Source organism: Notolepis coatsorum (assembly GCF_963971535.1).
Source record: "Notolepis coatsorum genome assembly, chromosome: 8".
NCBI lineage: Eukaryota > Metazoa > Chordata > Actinopteri > Aulopiformes > Paralepididae > Notolepis > Notolepis coatsorum.
The window spans coordinates 148,021,925-148,035,367 of NC_140172.1; positions in this window are offsets into that span (position 1 = coordinate 148,021,925).

Below are 13,443 nucleotides of genomic sequence, written 5' to 3' on the forward strand. Positions count from 1 at the left end.
ACGATGGCGGGGGTGGAAACCAGAGCCATGAAAGAATTAGGCACGACACCGACACCGCCGAGCATGGCCGCACCGTCTCCCGCTGTCGGGGAGTTAAGCGAAGCTGTACTCTTGGTCATGACCAAGCTACACGCAGACTCTGAGACACGCATCGCTGAAGCACAGAAGAAAGTACACGCAGAATCTGAGGCACGCATCGCTGAAGCACAGAAGAAAGTGTTGGCGGATTTCTGTATCAGCCTCCGTCGTGAGATATCAGAAGAAATACGGCTGGCGGTAGTCCCGCTGACAGACAAGATGGAGACGATTCACGCTGCCTCATCGGCTAATGCTAACGAACTAGCCATGCTAACGACGGAGGTATCATCACAGTGTGAGAAGATGGCGGGTCTTGAATCCGCCCTGCTGGCTAGGCAGGCTGAAGTCAACAAACTACAGTCGGCGATGGAGGAGATGCAGTCCCGGGATAGACGCCACAACGTCAGGATTGTTGGAGTACCGGAGACCAGCGGTGAAGGCCGTCTCTCTGAGACCATGCCCGAACTGCTGCAGAAGATACTAGGGACGGACGTCCTCCCCTCGCCTCCTATCTGTGAGTCGGCCTACAGAGCGGGCAGGTTTTCTCCCGGCGTGAACAAAGAACCGAGGCCCATCATAGTCAAGCTGAACAGACTCCAACAGAGAGAAATCATCATGCGGTCGGCTCGTACCAGAAGGGGTACTCTGAGGATTGGCGATCACAAAGTGGCCATTTTCGAGGACTTTACACCGGAGGTTCAAGCTCAGAGAGCCGAGTACAAGGTGGTCCTGACTAAGCTATGGAAACTAGGCCTGAGGCCCACGTTATTCGCTCCCGCGAAACTATCTGTGTTGGAGAAGGTCGGTGGTCAGCGTTTGTTTTGGTCGTTGGCTAAAGCGAAGGAATATCTCGCGGAGACACCCGAGTCTGTTGCTTGATATCTATGGAGGGTGAGTGACTTGGCGGTTTGGGCCTATATACATTGATTAGGTCGACTATTCACAAACACTTGCTGTCATGCCCAGACATGCTAACTGTCCTCTGCCCATCCAACTAGCGGGGCTTCCCAATGACTTCTGTTACTTGCTAAAGCTGACCTCATGGTCGTACTTGTGTATCGCCTCTTTGGAAGCTAACGAGCTAGCTGAACAATGTACATAGTAGGCTAACGTGCTATCCGGATTCGTCACTAGCTTACGCGCTAGCCTCGGGCTAGCCAGCGGGCTTCGACTATGGTCTGCGCTGAGACATTCGTTAATGGTTACGTATTTTGGTTGCTGTTGCTGCTCAAAGGGACATTGGTTTGCACAGTTCAAGAGTGACCGAGTCCCTAACTAACTTCTGGTATGCTTTTTATTTTTATATCCAGGTTGTTTTGAGCTTTGGTGATCCAAAGTAGATGCCAAGGTCGGTTGAATATGCATATACAATATTTGATAACAGGTTGGGTCGGGTATGGCTTGCACTTCATGGCTATATGGTTATATGGCTTGCACTCTAGCCATTACCCTCTCTTCCTTTCTTTTTTCTTTCCTATTGTCGCTGTTTTTATGTCATCTATATGCGCGATTTAAATGTGATCCGGTTCTACCTTGGACTAACTGCTGACTCGCCTTAATTTTGTTTTGAATTTTCCGTGAGGCACTTATGCTATAAAGTTGATACATTAATATGCAGACTCCAAGGTAGATGGTTACAGGTTGATGCTGAGTAATTATATAATAATTATCGTCGCTGTTTTAATGGCATTTGAATGAGCAATTTAACTGTGATCCGATCCTACCTTGGACTAACTGCTAATCTGCCTTAAATGTGTTTTGAATTTTCCGTGATCCACTTATGCTATAACGTTGCGACATTAATATGCAGACTCCAAGGTAGTTGGTTACAGGGTTGATGCTGAGTAATTATATAATAATTAGTGTCGCTGTTTTAAGGGCATTTGAATGAGCAATTTAACTGTGATTCGATCCTACCTTGGACTAACTGCTCCGACCGATATCTTTATTGAAACAATGTATGATGACAGGTGGTGTCAGGTGTTGCCTATTACCATCCCCGGATTGATTAATGAATGATTGTGTTTAATTCTATTCTTACATAGGTTAGGTCATTTCAGCCGTTGTGCCTGATCAGAGGGACGGCTAAAGGGGTGCACTTTGACCATAACCTTTTATTTTTTTCCCTTCCTCCTTTTTTTTTTTGTCATTGTTTAATTGACACTGTTCACACAATTTTGCACAATTAACCTGTGACCCGAACCTGCCTTAGACTATCGGCTGGGATGCTTTAATTTAATTTTGTATTGAATTTTCCTATACCTTTTTGGGCTATAACAATGTGATGTTGAAGCGCAGATTCGGAAATAGAGGGCTGCAGGTTGATGCGGAGTTATTATTTAATAATGGCTATTTTTACCATTATGGTTGTCTCATGTTGGGGCCAGGGCTCAGGTGGTTTTCGACCGATATCTTTATTGAATTTTATTTTATAATATTTGTGTTTATTGGACTAGTGGGGGTTTACTTAGGGGTTTATCTAGAGGGGGGTGGGAGTGGGAAGCGTCTTATTGATCCATGTCTCTAGTGGGAAGTGATAGGAAGATGACCATCCTCAGTGGATGGGGCATAGGGTGGGGATTGGAGAGTGGGTATAGAGGAACTTATAGTAGGACGGGTGGGTTAGGGTTTAGAGTAGAAGGAGGGGGGGCTGTAGCTGGGGTGGTATTTTTATGTGTTCTATGTACTGTTGTCTTATATATGTGTAAGTGTTCCTCCTCTGAACTCCTGGGATTGACCGTCCGGGCCCGCCGGGATCGGCACCTCTGTACTCAGCCTGGCTGCACGGGTATGTTCTCTACGCACTTATACAAGCTCGACCATGGCTAAATTGAATATTTTAATTTGGAACGCAGGAGGGCTTAACGCCCCACACAAGCGTGCCAGTGTCCTTTGGCTATTGAAGAGGAGAAATATTGACCTTGCTCTCCTTAGTGAGACGCATTTAATGGTAGGTGACGTGTCAAGACTGGCAAATCGGCAATATCACGTTATCTCCTCATCCTCAGCCGATGATAAGACGAAAGGAGTAGTCATAGTTACAAGACGTAACCTTGATATCAAAATCTTGGATGTATGGTCGGACACGGAGGGAAGGATTACTATAGCAAAAGTTGAATTCTTGCATAGGAAGATGGCTATAATAGCATTGTATGCTCCTAACACATTTGATTCAGCGTTCTATAATACAATCACGAAGAATATGTTGGAACTTAATGGATACGCTCTCATTGTGGGTGGCGATTTTAATGCGTGCTGGGATGCGGAGATGGATAGGTCCGGGACCTCTGAAACGAGCGACCAGAAACGGGCCTCTGAGGCCCTCAGGATGTGGGCCAAAGACACGGGGCTCACAGACCTCTGGCGCTTATGCAACCCCACCCTCAGAGATTACTCTCACCTGTCAGCCAGACACAAAAGCTTCTCTCGAATTGACTATGCATTCGCGTCCCCTAATATGTTTGATAGTTTCGATGTCTCATTGGTTCCCTTGGCTCTCTCAGACCACAAGGGGATTTTCCTTACGGCAACCTTTGGCAGGCTCTCCGCAAGAGCCCCCAGATGGCGTTTTAATTCGACCTTGCTAAAGAACGATGACTTCTGTTCTGAGTTCAGGAGTAAACTAGCTGAATTTTTGCAGATCAACGTTGGCACAGTAGAAGACCCTAGGGTCCTGTGGAACGCATTGAAAGGATTCATCAGGGGTCATGTCACACTATTTGCCTCCAATTTGCGAAAATCCCGGTCAAAAAAGCTAGAAGGACTGGAATCATTATATGCGGACCTATACGCATCCTTGCAAACTGACTATAATGAACGACTAAACACACAACGTAAGATAGTCAAAAAAGAAATAAACTCCATACTTAAACAACAGTCTGAGTTTTTGATACATAGGACAAGACAAAATTACTATTTTCACGGCTCCAGACCTAGCCATCTATTGGCAATGAAAATACGCTCAAATGATCATTTCTCAGATATCCCCTCGATTAGGACGAGCCAGGGTGCAGTCACTACTGATTCGAAAAAGATCAATGACACTTTTAAAGAGTTTTACTCACAGTTATATAGCTCAGAGGGTAATCTGGATGACTCTAGATTTGAATCGTTCATTGGCGGGCTTGAGATACCCCACATTTCTGAGGAAGAGGCCAAGGAACTGGGGAGACCGATTACTCTCGTAGAATTGAGGGAGACTATTGTTGAAATGCAGAGGGGTAAGGCGCCAGGCTGGGATGGTATTCCACCCGAAGTGTATTTAGCTTTCTGGGACCAACTGGGTCCATTGATGCTCGATATGATCAATTACGCTATCGAACAAGGGGAGTTCTCAAGAGATGTCAATATGGCGTTGATTTCTTTACTTCTCAAAAAGGACAAAGATCCCAATGATTGTGGTAGCTATAGACCCTTGAGTCTTCTCGGGGCCGATTTAAAGGTGTTTGCCAAGGTGCTGGCCCGTCGCCTGCAGAGATTTATGTCTGTATTGGTACACTGCGATCAAACTGGTTTTATCCCGGGGCGTCTGGCTGCAGATAATCTTAGGAGGCTGTTGCATGTAATCGATAACAGTAAAGACAATACAACTCCATCCACAGTTATGTCTTTGGATGCCATGAAGGCGTTTGACAGACTTGAGTGGTCATACCTGTGGAAGGTACTTGAGGTCATGGGTCTTGGAAAGAGTTTTATTCATATGATTAAAGTCCTGTATGCCTCGCCGTCTGCGATGATACTGACAGGCAAAAACTGTTCCACACTCTTTCCAGTCTCCAGATCTTCTAGACAGGGTTGCCCTCTGAGCCCGGGACTGTTCGCGCTTTCCCTCGAACCTTTGGCCCAATTTATTAGGCAATCGGAGGACATCGTCCCCATAATGGTCAACAATACTCCACACAAAATTGCTCTCTATGCGGATGACCTGCTGATTTTCATGGACGACCCCTCCCGGTCGGCCACAAAATTATTGAGGATAATCGACGACTTTGGTAAATTGTCAGGTTTTAAGATTAACTGGAACAAATCAGCCTGCCTACCTCTTAATGAACTGGCCAAGGCGGTACGACTACCAGCTGATATCCCCATAGTAGAACATTTTAAATACCTGGGCATAGAGATATTCCCCACGCTGAACCAAACTACTAAGTACAACTTCACGGGTACTTATGATAAAATACGCCAGGATCTAGACAGGTGGTCGTCCCTTCCTAACTCCTTACAAGCCCGGGCTTCCATAATCAAAATGAACATCCTGCCTAGGATAAATTTTATTAGCTCAATGCTCCCCCTGCCCCCTCCAATAGACCACTGGCGCAAGGTACAATCGATGGTATCTAAGTTTGTCTGGAATAACAAACGCCCGAGAATCAAAAGGGCTACTACTCAACGTAGGAAACAAGATGGGGGCCTCGCAATCCCTGATTTTAAACTTTATTTCTGGTCCTTTTCACTGAGACCTCTGATGTGCTGGCTAGACCCTGTAGAGGCTGTATCGTGGCGCTCCTTAGAAGCGGCGGCGGTGTCTCCGCTAAGATTGCAGGATGTAGTGTACTCCACTGTCTCTATTGCGAAATGCCGGCTGAGGTATGGACCGATCATAACTCACGTGATCCAAACGTGGCGTAATGTACAGAGGTCGTGTGGGGTTAAATGCCCTTGGCACCTGGACTCTCCAATTTTTAATAACCAGCAATTACTTGTTGGACACAAGCCGGTTAATATTCCTCAATGGCAAAGGAGGGGAGTGCATACTCTGGAGGATATTTATGATAAGAACGGCCTCCGTGCGTTTCAGGACTTAAGAGAATTTTATGATCTTCCCGGCGAGTCCTTCTTTCTTTACCTTCAACTAAGGTCAGCACTGAGGGCGCATGGCGTACCGTGGGCTCAAGCCTTGCACCCACACCCCTTCCTCAGGCTCATAGTGGACAGGACGACATCCAGAGGGTTTGTCTCCGACTTTTATACGCTCTTAATTCAATCCACGTATAAAAATTTATCATTGGATACAATCTGGCGTGTGGATATCCCGGAGTTGGACCCCGAGTTTGACTGGGATGATGTTTGGGCAAATGTGGCATTATCTTCCCGCAACCCCAATCACCAGCAAATTAATTTTAATTATATTCATAGGACCTATCTTACACCTAGGAAGCTATTTGCTATGGGACTGATAACCGACTCTCGGTGCACTTTGTGCTCTCAAAAGGCCACAGGCACTTATATGCATATGTATTGGGATTGCCCACCAGTGGCCCGCTTCTGGAGGTCAATAACGGACAAACTTTCAGATCTGTGTGGCTTAACTATCCCATTCACAGCTGTTACGCTACTCCTGAACGATATAACGACACTACCCGCTTCCGTACAACTGAAAAGGGTTGTCCTAGCGGGCGTCACAGCAGCGAAGAAGCTGATAGCAATGAGATGGAAGGAGCCTGAGAAGCTTACAATGATTAACTGGTCCCTAACTCTATTGGATGTGATTTATCTTGAGATATCCACAGCCCGGGTGATTGGGGTGGGGCAGGCTGGAATTGACCTGTGGTTCGCAGCAGCTGAGAAGGTAAAGACCGCAGTGTGCGGCTGAGCGGGGTTGGGGTGCGTGTTCGGGTGAGTCCGGCGGTCTCTTGGGAGGGGGAGGAGGAAATGTTTTTGTCTGTCTTGTCCCTTGTCTTGTCATCTTGAGTTTAGCTGGGGATATTATGGGGGGGCAGCTATTTAACTAGTTCTTCACTGTTTGGCCACTTTTACACGGTCTCTGTGAGTCTATGGAACACCTACAGGTTTTTGTTTTTTCATGAAGGTTCATTGCTCTGGTTTCAGGTCGTGTTCCCCCCCAAAAAATGGTCCTTGTGGTGGATTGGAGATGTACGTTTTATTAATATAGGGTCACACGGCCGGGAATCGGGACTGAACACTGGGAAAGACCATTTATTAGATAGTACCCCTTGGAATTAATTTAGTAGGTTGAACTCTGGTTTCTTTTCTTTTGTCTGTATAATTGTTAGTCATTATTATTATTGTTTTTGTTATTTTCTTGTGAAGTTCTATGTATTGTGATTGTGGTTAATGTGTTGTCTTGTTTTGTGAGAATGTCAATAAAAAAATTTGATCAAAAAAAAAATAAACTATTTATTTGTATAGCACCTTTCATACAGAAACTGCAGCTCAAAGTGCTTCACAACAGCATTATGTGCTCTTTTATTAAAAGAGTTAGCCCGTCCTGGCCCTGCCTGGTTGTGGAGCCTGCAGTTAGACAGACAGACACGCGCCAGACTTCACTTTCATTGTGCCACGGGGTTTGATGCACCCTCTGACTCGCGCATGCGTTAGACTCCTTGGTCCGTGTTTCAAGACGGGTCAGGTGGCTAGCCGACATCGCCGCAGACCCCTGACGCCATGTTACGAGAGCCGATCCCCGCCCGGGCGACGTGACGGGCTAACTGCTGCTCCACAACCAGGCAGGGCCAGGACGGGCTGACTGCTGCTCCACAACCAGGCAGGGCCAGGACGGGCTGACTGCTGCTCCACAACCAGGCAGGGCCAGGACGGGCTGACTGCTGCTCCACAACCAGGCAGGGCCAGGACGGGCTGACTGCTGCTCCACAACCAGGCAGGGCCAGGACGGGCTGACTGCTGCTCCACAACCAGGCAGGGCCAGGACGGGCTAACTGCTGCTCCACAACCAGGCAGGGCCAGGACGGGCTAACTGCTGCTCCACAACCAGGCAGGGCCAGGACGGGCTAACTGCTGCTCCACAACCAGGCAGGGCCAGGACGGGCTGACTGCTGCTCCACAACCAGGCAGGGCCAGGACGGGCTAACTGCTGCTCCACAACCAGGCAGGGCCAGGACGGGCTAACTGCTGCTCCACAACCAGGCAGGGCCAGGACGGGCTGACTGCTGCTCCACAACCAGGCAGGGCCAGGACGGGCTGACTGCTGCTCCACAACCAGGCAGGGCCAGGACGGGCTAACTGCTGCTCCACAACCAGGCAGGGCCAGGACGGGCTGACTGCTGCTCCACAACCAGGCAGGGCCAGGACGGGCTGACTGCTGCTCCACAACCAGGCAGGGCCAGGACGGGCTGACTGCTCCACAACCAGGCAGGGCCAGGACGGGCTAACTGCTGCTCCACAACCAGGCAGGGCCAGGACGGGCTGACTGCTGCTCCACAACCAGGCAGGGCCAGGACGGGCTGACTGCTGCTCCACAACCAGGCAGGGCCAGGACGGGCTGACTGCTCCACAACCAGGCAGGGCCAGGACGGGCTGACTGCTGCTCCACAACCAGGCAGGGCCAGGACGGGCTGACTGCTCCACAACCAGGCAGGGCCAGGACGCGTCTATTCGAATATCAACCGTTTTGTGCGTTTTGTGAATCTGATTGGCCACTGACGTTTCTGGTCATGTGTCATGTGCGCCCAATCGCGTGACGCGCCCATTTCCGCCCCGACCAGCAGCAAACTACCTAACGCCTAGTTTATCACTGGTTAAGCTTAGGCGACTCTTTCGAAGTTGGTTAAGGTTAGAGTTTGGAATCAGGGCTGGCGTTCTATCGCCCTGCTCTAAGACAAACTCTAACCTTAACCAACTTCGAAAGAGTGCCTAAGCTTAACCGGCGAAAGAACTTGCCGTCACACGATTGGTGCACAACATCTCACATGACCAGAAACGTCAGTGGCCAATCAGATTCGCGGTTGGTATTCGAATATAGGCGGCCAGGACGGGCTAACTGCTGCTCCACAACCAGGCAGGGCCAGGAGGGATCATCCCTATGTTCCCCGGGTCCTATGTTCCCCGATTGATTGATTAATTGATTGAAGATTTTATTAATTTTTATTATTTTATTAATTATTAATGTCCGCCTTGTTTCGAACTGGTTAAGCTTAGGCCCTCTTTCGAAGTTGGTTAAGGTTAGAGTTTGGAATCAGGGCTGGTGGTCTAAAATTTTCAATCAATCAATCAATCAATTTTTTATATTGTCAAATAAAGTCATTCATTCAATCAATCGGGGAACATAGGACCCGGGGAACATAGACATGCTCCCTATTATGGGAGACATGATCAATGAATTGCTGTTGTCACCATCGCGTTTGTTAGACCCCCATATGGACTTGTTTGATAATCAGAAGACATTTTATCATGTTATGCCGATCTGGGAAGCGTTATTATGCTGCATGCATGTCTTTTCTCCTGTTGTTTACCTGCATGTAATGCTATCTGTAATGCTATCTGCAGGCTGTATTATACATCACCAACCTCACCAAGTCAAATGTACTTCTATGTGCAAGACATTGTACCTAAAAGAATGCAGCATTCTTTATGTGTGATTCTCAAAATAGACTGATTCTTTATGAAAATCTAATCCTTTCACATCTCGTTTTTGCATACAGGGACCTGCTGTGCTGTGAGTAGCATTCATTCAATATCCCATGGCTCTTTTTTACACCAGATGCTTAGAAGAGCTACCAAGGATGAAAGTGACGGATGTCCACAGGATTGCAAAAGCGAGCAGTAAAGCATCGAACTCTTTGCTGGACAAGGGTTTTAAACTATGTGTCCAGCTATATCTTCGATTATGAAGGTGTTGTACATTTTTCCTTTACAATTTGTGTTGACAAATGACCCCAATGTAAACAAGCCATATTGCTTTCTTGGGTTTAAATCCTCTTAGCAGACCCTGTATTGAACTGTACTGGCATGTGCTTTTTGTATACAAACTGCTAATAAAGTATTAAATCAATCAAAAGTCAAACTATCTTGTTTTTTTTTATCCACTTTTTCTCCTTATTTTTCTATTTTCCTCCCATCCCAATTTCATATTTCCAATTCTCCCCTCCCCTGTCTTGAACGTTGCTCGACTATGCCCCCCACTGGTTGGCTGTAGGGAGGATAGAAGCCTTGCATCACATGTCCCCTCCGATACACGAGGAGGCAGGCTGTCACATCTTTTCACCTGCCAGCGCGGACTCTCAGTGGCGGGGAGTAACGCAAGGGAGGCTCACACTACCCCCGCTACTTCCTGTCTCTGCTGTGCAGGCATCCCCCAACTGACCTGTAGGAGTCGCTGTCCACAACGTCCAAATCCCCACCCATCGACTTCCACCCTCTAACTAGCCAATTGAGTTAGTATGACGACTGGCCCAAGCCGGAGGCAATGCTGACACCCGGATTCGAGACCGGAGTTTCTTGCATTGGTGACGAGCGCAATCTCCGCTGCGCCACCCAGCTGCCAAAAGTCAAACTATCTTGTTATTCATCATGTCATGTTTTATGCCTGACAGTTTCAAATAAAGACAGGCTGACAGGTGAAGTCAGCATCAGAGCCTGTTGCTACAGGTCACTGAAGAAGAATGAAAAGCCCCACAGTTTAAGAGTAGGGTGAAATGGTGGAAGGGCGGTGTTTGTTCAGGGCTCCAGAGTACTAAACGTTTTAGTTGATTGCACGGTGCGCCTAACTTTTTCATGTACAGTAATGCATAATTCAGGTGCACCTATACATACACACACATAGACAGACCTGCTAAATGTAAGGTGCACTGGTGCAACCAATTATAATTTTTAGATGCATTCACATATTTTTTTTGGGGTGTATCTGATTCCCAAATGGGTGCCCTCTGTACTGGAGCCCTGTGGGTGCTCTCGTCAGTCACGTTATTCACTTGACTCGTATGTAGGGTTAGGCATCGAGAACCGGTTCTAATAGGAACCGGTTCCTAACTTCCGGTTCTGGAACCGGAAGTAACATATTTGCATTTCGATTCTTAATTTCTATTCTTAAAAAAAATATATATATATTTACTTTGTCAATTAATACCCTAGTTACAGTACAGCAACCAAATTAAACTGTATCAAGTCAACTGACAATGTGAATAGTATGAAAAAAATTAAAGATTTTTCAAAAAAAATAAGCTGTGACCTGTTTTGACCTGCACCTCAAAGAATCGGAATCGACAATCGTTTAAAACAGGAATCGAAATGGAGAATCGGAACCGGAATCGTTCAAATCCAAACGATGCCCAACCCTACTCGTAGTTCATGGCCTAGTTTTCTGTTTATGGCCCGTTCCAGTTCTGTTGATTGCATGTTCATGTTGTTCTCTGTTCATGGCTGTGTTCTCTGTTCATGGTCTACCTGCTTGCTGGTAAGTATCACAGCAGTGTTATCATTAGCATATGGAGTTCTGTTGATTTTGTTCTCTGTTCAAAGCCTGTTCATGGCTGTGTTCTCTGGTCATGGTCTACCTGCTTAATCATTACTGCTGGTAAGTACCGAAGCAGTGTTATCATTAGCATATGGCAGGCGTTGACACTAAGAGTTGCCCACCTGTCCCTTGCAGGTAAATAAAACGTTCAGGCAGGGTAGAGTTTGCTTTCCGGTTGCCCGACCGGGCAAGTGCTTGTTTGACAGGGAACACAACCGTCTATAAACACAACACAAGATATCTGTCTAAACACCTGAACGTGGTCAGGTCAGGTCTTCTGGTCTGTGGAATGTAAAATAAGAGCACTGTTGACCTATAATGTGCTATTTTCACATTGTTTAAAGTAAAACAATAAGTGTTCAATTTAACGGTAATTCAATTTATGGTAATTTTCATTTTAGGACATTTACAGGGGCCAGTTTCGAATTGCTGTCTCCCGTAGGTGCTCCTTGAGAGTGGTTTTAAAAGTGGGTAGTGATTCACATTCCTTTACAGCTGTGGGTAGGGCGTTCCACATTGATGTGGCATAATTGCGAAACGTGTTTAGTCCCTTGTTTGAGCCGAATCTGGGTTTAACATGATTTGTGGAGCTTCCTCTGGTGTTGTGGTCGTGGTATTCACTGACCTTTGGGAAGTATTTTGACATGTACATGGGTACCTTAGTCGTGTAGTGTTGTATCTGTTAATCTTGTAGACCAGGCCCATTGCAAGTTGCTGTACTCTGTCTTCTACTCTAAGCCATCCTAGGTTGTCAAAGTGGGCAGGGGTGAGGTGGGTTCTAGGAGTAAGGTCAAGCAGTAGTCTGACCAGTTTGTTTTGTGATGTTTGTAATTTTGTTTTTAGCGCCTTTGAGGTGCTTTGGTACCATGAGGTGCAAGCATAGTCGTAGTACCCTTGAATGAGTGCTCCTGCCAGAGTCTTCAGGATATTCTTGTTTACCAGAGGAGATCCGGTACAAGAATCTAGTTCGTTGGTTGACTTTTTTGATTACATTGGATGCCATTTTGTCACAGGAAATATTTGCCTCTAGGATGGATGGAACCCAGGTATGTAATTTCATCTTTCCTTGTGACAATATTGTCACCCACTGTAACTGAGAAGCCGTCGGTCTTGCTGAGTTTGTTATTTGAACCGAAGAGAATTGACACGCTGCCTGGGAGGAGCTGGAATCGAACCGGGAACCTCCGGATTACCAGACGACTGCTCTACCTCACTGTCGCCCCATATTATTAGCATATCATACATTCTAATGAGTTTGGATCAATTCACTTTTTAATTCAAGATGTAGATTTTATTTAAAATATTGTACAACTTCTGTCATGAAAAGGTTTTACTATCCAACCTAATGACAAGTAAATGTGAATGGATGTTCTATCATCATAAAGTAAACAACTTGTTTTGATTTTTAATTGATTGAATTTAAAGTGAATTGATTCCAACCCTATAGGGGAGAGTGGGGTCATTTGTGCCAAGGGGCAAGTAGTGCCACCCCTGTTATCTAGAAAACCATAGAAGAAGTTGGTCATGTGACAACATATTTTTGAAGAGGCATCCATTTCACTCAAACTGCAAAGGGATTGATTGATTGATTGAAAACTGTATTAACATATTGCAGAATGGGTACAATACAGTACGGCTCAATACAAACAATTGTTAAAGGAAAACTCCAACATTTTGGGAAATTAGCTTATTTAACATCTTCCCTGGAGTTAGACAAGAAGATACATACCTTTTTTGTCTCTGTGCGTGCATTTAGCTTTGGGAACAGACGCTCCGTTAGCGTAGCTTAGCTTCATCACTGGAAGTGAGGCAGGACAGTGGCCTGACGTTCCCTACAGGTTTGTTGATATTCTCATTCCTTCAAAGGATCCGAACCGATTGAAGTTTATGGATACCATGACTTAAAATCCTCTTACTTTGACGATTAAAAGCCTCCCCAATTTAGAAAACAGTAATCCAATGGCTGGTATTGATAATATACTACTAACTACTGGACACTCGGAGCTAACCGGAGCTAACAGAACAGGATGGTAAAGCAAATATAATGACTTCCTTTCTGGGGTTTTCAAAATAAAAGTGCGACATTTATAGCAGCGGAAAACGTTTATTATGTACATTATCTAACGTTAACACAAACCTAAACTAACGTTACAACT